Below are 9,390 nucleotides of genomic sequence, written 5' to 3'. Positions count from 1 at the left end.
CACAGAGTTGGGCTCCTGCTGTGCTTGGCCTCCACCTCAAGGGGGCTGAGACAAGGTTGTTTCAGCCAGGTTACATCTGGGTCATGGAATCAGATATGCCAGGGGAGTGTGTAATTTCCTCAGTTCTGTCTTGCTGCAGCAAAGATTTGAAACAGCAGACCAGTGTTACAGCATGGTTACAGCTCAGTTTTATTCAGCAAGCAAAGGATAGTACATCCTTGAGGTGTGAGGGTGGGCTGACCCAAAAGAGAGATGGGCTCAGTTTTGGCTCCTCTTCTTATATATATTTTTTCCCTCCTCCTTCTGAGCCTGCCCTACGTAAACTGGGCTATCCAGGAGGGTTGTTTGTTTCACCTGAGGTTCTTACTCTGGTCCTCCTCAGATTTTCTTTTGTTGCATTTTCATGGGCTTTTCCCTTTCTTTGTCTTTCAGCTGCCACCATTTTGGACTCCTTTCTCCTATTATAACTACCTAGCAGTTTGTTAAACACAAAGTTAAAATATTTTTATGCAAATAGTGTGAACAGCCATACAATCAACAATGTGGGCACAGTAGAGGGTCACTATCTACAAAAACTCTACTTTTCAGTTATTCCATTGTTCTAACTTAAACCCTCTGAGTCTTTAAGACTCAGATGTTTCAAGGACCTATGATGAGATCAGTAATTCTGAGGGGAAGGGACCTTCATCACACACTGGAAGTCTTTCTATGTTGATACCTAAATATCCATTTTCACTTTGGTAAAGACACTCAAGATCTGGTTGCAGGAGTCAGAAAGCACTTTGGGCTGGCATCTAAGTCCCATGTGTGAGAAGGTGGGAGAAGGCCAAGGCAACTATCATAGTGTCATAATTTCACCTATGACCAGAGTTACATCTGGAAGACTGATTGTATGAGTCTTCCCCAAACAAGACTCTAAAAAGGAGATAGTAGGTCAGTGTCATAGGAAATTTAAATGTATCATCTAAGCATCCAACTTTAAAATTCTAAACCGCAAACAAAAGCAAACTCTACAAATGAAACACATGGTGTTTTCTTGCTGCAGAAATGCAGTACAGGGTAGAACTGCTTCATATAATGATCAGGTTGGGTGACTTTCCACTGCAGAAAAGGCTACATTTGAACATTGGAAAACAAAAAAATTATACTGAAGGAATTTTATTGAACATATTGTGAATAAAAGCTGAAGTGAAGAATATTCAAACAGAGGATAGAATGATCAAGTGTAAACTACAAAGGACCTGGCTGGAATTGATAAACATCTACTCTGTGCAAAGATACTGTGCTATTCCAGGATTAGCACATTTACTTATTAGCACTTATACCCCAGCATTTAAGGTATTAGTTTTCCCTTCCATGAGTTTTCAACATAATGAAGGAAGATAAGTAAAAAGGGGAAAGCTAATGGATATGTGGATGAAGACTTTGAGAATACCAACTGTCACATCAATAAACAGAGAATTTTGCAGCCATCAGGCCATCAACTACTGCAGCTGCCCCAGTGGTGCCCTGGGAGGACCCCGGTCCTAGATAGCTGTGGTGCACATCAAAGGAATGATTTCATGAGCCCAGACTCTTGCATCTTCCCATACATAAAAAAGTGCTACATTCATTGACTTCAAGTGTTTGGTTTTCTTTAATTAACAATGATCTTTCATTGTTCTGACTACCTGCTTTGGGTTGCAAAAACTTGTGTGTATCCTGGCCCTTCCCTTATTGCTTCCAAGCAGTTCCTCAGAGTTATCTGAGAGATTGCTGAATAAAACATAATTCTCTACTTACAGGTTGTGCATCTTTTTTTCAGTCAGGAGATGGTATAATGTAAAGTAGAATGTTTTGTTATTTTTAATTTTTATATTTTCATTGAAATATAATTGATTTATAATATAGTACTAGTTTCAGGTGTACAGCAAAGTGATTCAGTTTTATATAGATATTCATTTTTTATTAAATGTTATTCAGTCAGTCAGTCAGTCAGTTCAGTCGCTCAGTTGTGTCCAACTCTTTGCGACCCTGTGAACTGCAGCATGCCAGGCCTCCTTGTCCATCACCAACTCCCGGAGTTGACTCAAACTCATGCCCATCGAGTCGGCGATGACATCCAGCCATGTCATCCTCCATCGTCCCCTCCTCCTCCTGCCCCCAATCCCTCCCAGCATCAGGGTCTTTTCCAATGAGTCAACTCTTCGCATGAGGTGGCCAAAGTATTGGAGTTTCAGCTTCAGCATCAGTCCTTCCAATGAACACCCAGGACTGATCACCTTTAGGATGGACTGGTTGGATCTCCTTGCAGTCCAAGGGACTCTCAAGAGTCTTCTCCAACACCACAGTTGAAAAGCATCAATTTTTCAGCGCTCAGCTTTCTTTATAGTCCAACTCTTACACCCATACATGACCACTGGAAAAACCATAGCCTTGACTAGACGGACCTTTGTTGGCAAAGTAATGTCTCTGCTTTTTAATATGCTATCTAGGTTGGTCATAACTTTCCTTCCAAGGAGTAAGCGTCTTAAAATTTCATGGCTGCAATCACCATCTGCAGTGATTTTGCAGCCCCCAAAAATAAAGTCTGATGTTGTTTCCACTGTCTCCCCATCTATTTCCCATTAGGTGATGGGACCAGATGCCATGATCTTAGTTTTCTGAATGTTAAGCTCTAACCCAACTTTTTCACCCTCCTCTTTCACTTTCGTCAAGAGGCTCTTTAGTTCTTCTTCACTCTCTGCCTAAGGGTGGTGTCATCTGCATATCTGAAGCTATTGATATTTCTCCTGGCAATCTTGATTCCAGCTTGTGCTTCTTCCAGTACAGCATTTCTCATGATGTACTCTGCATATAAGTTAAATAAGCAGGGTGACAATATACAGCCTTGACATACTCCTTTCCCTATTTGGAATCAGTCTGTTGTTCCATGTCCAGTTCTAACTGTTGCTTCCTGACCTGCATACAGGTTTCTCAAGAGGCAGGTCAGGTGGTCTGGTATTCCCGTCTCTTTCAGAATTTTCCACAGTTTATTGTGATCCACACAGTCAAAGGCTTTGGCATAGTCAATAAAGCATGAAATAGATGTTTTTTCTGGAACTCTCTTACTTTTTTAATGATCCAGCAGATATTGGCAATTTGATCTCTGGTTTCTCTGCCTTTTCTAAAACCAGCTTAAACATCTGGAAGTTCTCGGTTCACGTATTGCTGAAGCCTGGCTTGGAGAATTTTGAGCATTACTTTACTAGCATGTGAGATGAGTGCAATTGTGCAGTAGTTTGAGTCCCTTAAATCTATTTCTCACTTCCACTGTATATTCATAAGCGATTTGATTTAGGTCATACTTGAATGGTCTCGTGGTTTTCCCTACTTTCTTCAGTTTAAGATATTGAATACAGTTCTCTATGCTATATGAAAGTGTTTTCTATTTATCTATTTTATGTATAGCAGTGTGTATCTGTTAGTCCCAAACTTCTAATTTATCTCCCCCTACCTTTAGTATCCCCTTTGGTGACCATCAGTTTGTTTTCTAGGTCTGTGAGTCTATTTTTGTTTTCTAAATAAGTTCATTTGTACCATTTTAAAAGATTCTACATATAAGTGATATCATATGATATTTGTCTTTGTCTGACTTATTTCATTAGTATGATAATATCTACAACTATCCATGTTCCTATAAATGGCACTATTTCATTTTTATGGTTGAGGAATATTCCATCTTCTTTATTCATTCATCTGTCAATGGACATTTAGGTTGCTTCCATGTCTTGACTATTATAAATACTGCTGCTATGAACACTGAGGTGCACGTATCTTTCTGAATTAGAGCTTTTGTCTTTTCTAGATATATACCCATCAGTGGGATTGCTGGATCATATGGTAACTCTATTTTTAGCTTTTTAAGGAACCTCCCTCCTATTCTGCATAGTGGCTGTACCAGTTTATATTCCCAACAACAGTATAGGATGGTTCCCTTTTCTCCGCCCTCTCTGAGCCTTATCTGTAGACTTTTTAATGATGGCCATTCTTACTTGTGCAAGGTAATACCTCATTATAGTTTTGATTTGCATTTCTCTAGCAGTTAGCGATGTCGAACATCTTTTCATGCAGCTATAATGGAATATTAGAGCTTCCTAGGTGGCGCTAGTGGTAAAAAAAACCCACCTACCAGTGTAGGAGATGTAAGAGACATGAGTTCAATCCCTGGGTTGGGAAGATCCCCTGGAGAAGGGCATGGCAACACACTCCAGTATTCTTGCCTAGAGAATGCCAAGGACAGAGGAGCCTGGCTGGCATTGGTCCATAGGGTCATAAAGAGTTGGACATGACTGAAGTGACTTATCATACATAATGGTATATTTTCAATCATAAAAAGATGAAATAATGCCATTTGCAGCAACATAAATGGATCTAGACATTATCATATTAAGTCGGTTAGACAGAGAAAGACAAGCATCATGATATTACTTATATGTGGAATCTAAAATAATGATAAAAGTGAACTTATTTACAAAACAGAAATAGACTAACAGACATAGAAAACAAACTTATGGTTATCAAAAGGGAAAGGTGAGGGGGAGGGGTAAATTATTAATTTGGAAGTAACATATAGACACTACTATATATAAAACAGGTAAACAACAAGGACCTACTGTATAGCACAGGAAACTATACTCAATATCTTGTAATATCCTATATTGGAAAAGGGTCTGAAAAGGAATATATGTATATACATATATATGTATAATTGAATGAATTTATTGTACACTTGAAACTAACACAACATTGTAAATTAACTTACTTTGATTAAGAAAGAAGAGACAATAGTATAGGAATAAAGCAAGGTCCTGGTTCCTTCTCAAGGGGCATACATAACAAAGTCTTTGAGTTCTTCTGCGTGAACTGGCCCCCACCCAGGTGGAGGATGGTAATTTCAGGCTGAGCATAAGACTCCTGGCTATCTCATCATCAACCAGTCAGAATAAAGTCACACACTCTGCAGATCTAACCCCAAATTTTGCCTATAAAAACTCCTGGAAAACCATAGGGAGGTTCAGTTTTTTTTAGCACAAGCCGCCTATTCTCCTTCCTTGGCCCTGCAATAAACTTTTCTCTGATCCAAACTCCAGTGTTACTGTTTGTTTCGCCTCACTGGGCCTCAGGCATGCAAACTTGAGTTCATTAATACTACTAACATAATGCGTTGGTGCCCTAGCAAGTTTTAAAGGTGATTGAGGAGGTCTTTCAAAAAGCATTATTATTAACTCATGATTTTTCATATATTTGATGTGTTTCAATTGCCAACTACAAATTGGCACTTGCCTGTCAACTACAAGTTGGCACCTGACAAGAGCATTTGCCAGTGACGGAACAACAATTTATACAGTGGAAGTGAAAAATAGATTTAATGGAGTAGATCTGATAGACAGAGTGCCTGATGAACTATGGACGGAAGTGCATGACATTGTACAGGAGATGGGGATCAAGACCATCCCCAAGAAAAAGAAATGCAAAAAAGCAAAATGGCTGTTTGAGGAGGCCTTACAAATAGCTGTGAAAAGAAGAGAAGCCAGAAGCAAAGGAGAAAAGGAAAGATATACCCATTTGAATGCAGAGTTCCAAAGAATAGTAAAGAGAGATAAGAAAGCCTTCCTCAGTGATCAGTTCAAACAATTAGAGAAAAACAATAGAATGGGAAAGACTAGAGATCTCCTAAAGAAAATTAGAGATACCAAGGGAATATTTCATGCAAAAATGGGCTCAATAAAGGACAGAAATGGTACGGACCAAACAGAAGAAGAAGATATTAAGAAGAGGTGGCAAGAATACACAGAAGAACTATACAAAAAATATCTTCAGGACCCAGATAATCATGATGGTGTGATCACTCACTTAGAGCCAGACATCCTGGAATGTGAAGTCAAGTGGACCTTAGGAAGCATCACTATGAACAAAGCTAGTGGAAGTGATGGAATTCCAGTTAAGCTATTTCAAATCCTAAAAGACGATGCTGTGAACGTGCTGCACTCAACAGGCCAGCAAATTTGGAAAACTCAGCAGTGGCCACAGGACTGGAAAAGATCAGTTTTCATTCCAACTCCAAAGAAAGGCAATCCCAAAGAATGCTCAAACTACTGCACAATTGCACTCATCTCACATGCTAGTAAAGTAATGCCCAAAGTTCTCCAAGCAAGGCTTCAACAGTATGTGAACCGTGAACTTCCAGATATTCAAGCTGGTTTTAGAAAAGGCAGAGAAACCAGAGATCAAATTGCCAACATCCACTGGATCATCAAAAAAGCAAGAGAGTTCCAGAAAAACATCTATTTCTGCTTTATTGACTATGCCAAAGTCTTTGACTGTGTGGATCACAATAAACTGTGGAAAATTCTGAAAGAGATGGGAATACCAGACCACCTGACCTGCCTCTTGAGAAACCTGTATGCAGGTCAGGAAGCAACAGTTAGAACTGGACATGGAACAACAGACTGGTTCCAAATAGGGAAAGGAGTATGTCAAGGCTGTATATTGTCACCCTGCTTATTTAACTTATATGCAGAGTACATCATGAGAAATGCTGTACTGGAAGAAGCACAAGCTGGAATCAAGATTGCCAGGAGAAATATCAATAGCTTCAGATATGCAGATGACACCACCCTTAGGCAGAGAGTGAAGAAGAACTAAAGAGCCTCTTGACGAAAGTGAAAGAGGAGAGTGGAAAAAGTTGGCTTAGAGCTTAACATTCAGAAAATTAAGATTATGGCATCCGGTCCCATCACTTCGTGGCAAATAGATGGGGAAACAGTGGAAACAGTGGCTGACTTTATTTTGGGGGGCTGCAAAATCACTGCAGATGGTGATTGCAGCCATGAAATTAAAAGACACTTACTTTTGGGAAGGAAATTTATGACCTGCCTAGACAGCGTATTAAAAAGCAGAGACATCCATGGCTGATTCATGTCAATATATGGCAAAAACCACTACAATATTGTAAAGTAATTAGGCTCCAAGTAATAAAAATAAATGGAAAAATAAATAAATAAAAATCAGAGACATTACTTTGCCAACAAAGGCCCATCTCGTCAAGGCTATGGTTTTTCCAATAGTCATACTGATGTGAGGGTTGAACTACAATGAAAACTGAGAGCTGAAGAATTGATGCATTTGAACTGTGGTGTTGGAGAAGACTCTCGAGAGTCTCTTGGACTGCAAGGAGATCCAACTAGTCCATCCTAAAGGAAATCAGTCCTGAGCATTCATTGGAAGGACTGATGTTGAAGCTGAAACTCGAATACCTTGGCCACTGGATGAGAAGAGCTGACTCTTTTCAAATGACTCTGATGCTGGGAAAGAATGAAGGCAGGAGGAGAAGGGGATGACAGAGGATGAGATGGTTGGATGGCATCACCAACAAAATGTAGATGAGTTTGAGTAGACTCCTAGAGTTGGTGATGGAAAGGGAGACCTCACATGCTGTGGTCCATGGTGTCACGAACAGTCAGACACGACTGAGCAACTGAACTACTGACTGACTGAACAACGAGAATAAGGACGTTTGCCATCTGCCCTGTGGATATTGAAATGTGTGCTGCTGCAGCTGCCAATTTTCAACACCCCATGATGTGAATTCAGGGTGGAAAATGCACTCTGTGTTCAAGGAGGCTATGGAACAGGTCTTTAGACAGCCAAATATTATTTCCAGGGGCTGATTTCGTAATCTCAGTCTCTACATCTCTTCATATCTAGAACATCAGGTCCTCGTGACTAGCAGAAAACTTTTGCAATGTAAGTGCTTAACTTCATTGAACTACCCCTTCACCAAAATCTTACAGGTTGACCTTCCCACACTACCTCTTTGGAGCAGCCTCTCAGAGCTTTCTGAGGTGCTGTCTCCCAGGGTGCAGTCCTCATTTTGCCCCCAAATAAAGTTTAACTCGCATCTCTCACATCGTGCATTTTTTTTTTCAGTCAACACAATCCACCACAGTCATGATTTTAATTTAATGATCCCATCCTATGTGTCAGTGGGAGAACCTTCAATTTAGTACCTCCATCCTTTTGACTGAGACTCAGGCTTATGTGAATCTCTCAGAGCTGGGCAGAGGTGCATGGAAACTATGCAGATTTCTATCCTAATCAGTCTTTCACACTGTGACCTTGAACATGATTCCAGCAGCCTGAGTCCTGTCAATTGCCTGAATTCAGCTTTCTCACATACTTACATGAGTTTTACTTCATACACTTCCAGTGAATTCTTTTGTATTTAAGCCAAGAATCTCTATTGATCTAATAGGAAAGAATAGAAATGGGGAGACCAGTTAACACAATATGGAGTGCAAAGGTAAATTCAGAGAAGTTGGTACAATGTAACCTTGTTTATGAAAATTAAAACCACAAATTATAGTATAAAAATAATATAGCTATAGCATTCATATGTGGACCATATGTCAAAATCATGGGAGGGCTTGTGCCTTGAACAGTGAGGTGAACAGGAGCAATAATAGGTAGCTGCAGGTGAGCATTAAAGGAGACTTAAGCTTTGGAAAGAGTTGAAAGCAGCTGACTTTTGATCTATTTACTCTCTTTAGTACAGGGAAGCCCTGGGAGGCCAAAGAAAAGGGCATATGACTCCACTGGACTGTAGGTAAGGAAATTAATCATATTTGCTAAGAGGAAGTTGGCTGTTCAGTCGCTGTGTTCTACTCTTTGTGACCTCATAAACTGCAACATGCCAGGCTTAAGAGAATTTACTTATTGAATAGACTTAATTGCGGGGAGCCAGCCTGACCGCTCAGGCTCCTTCTTGGCCCTGAGAGAGATCAAGAGGTCCCTCTCTGTCCCGCCACCCCTGATTTATTAAAGTACAGGTTGACCTTTCTCACCTCCCTCAAGGAAATTGCTGTAACGACCTTTTACCCATTTTCCTGACGAGATTGTCAGGCTCCTGTGTATGGTTTATGTCTAAGTAATCCTTAGATAATCTTTAATTGATTGTGATCATGATAATCTTTTAACTGATTGTAATCATACTAAGACGCCACTCCCTTACTCATATACAAGCATGTCACTCCTCAATAAAGTTGGCGGTTGTCGGTCGCCGGTTGGCGGTTGTCGGTTACAGTCGAGAGCTGACTCCGTCCCTCTCAACCCCATTCTTTCCTAGTCTTTTCTTTCCTAGTCCTTTCTTTTATTTCTCAGGTATTTTGGCGATTGCGCCCGTGACCGGTTCGTTTGCCGGCAGGCTCCGGCACTTAATGGTTATCCCTGGCCACAAGATTGATTATGCTAAATAAACCCAGAATTTACGAAACATGGTTCCATGGCTAAGTAACTTTCTGGAATAGAAAATAGTCTTGTTTGGTGACCTGAGAACCTCATTAGAACCTCATCTGTAACCGTGGATCTAAG

This window comes from Odocoileus virginianus, chromosome 14 (assembly GCF_023699985.2).
Source record: "Odocoileus virginianus isolate 20LAN1187 ecotype Illinois chromosome 14, Ovbor_1.2, whole genome shotgun sequence".
In the NCBI taxonomy this organism is placed as follows: domain Eukaryota; kingdom Metazoa; phylum Chordata; class Mammalia; order Artiodactyla; family Cervidae; genus Odocoileus; species Odocoileus virginianus.
This window is presented reverse-complemented; position numbering follows the sequence as displayed.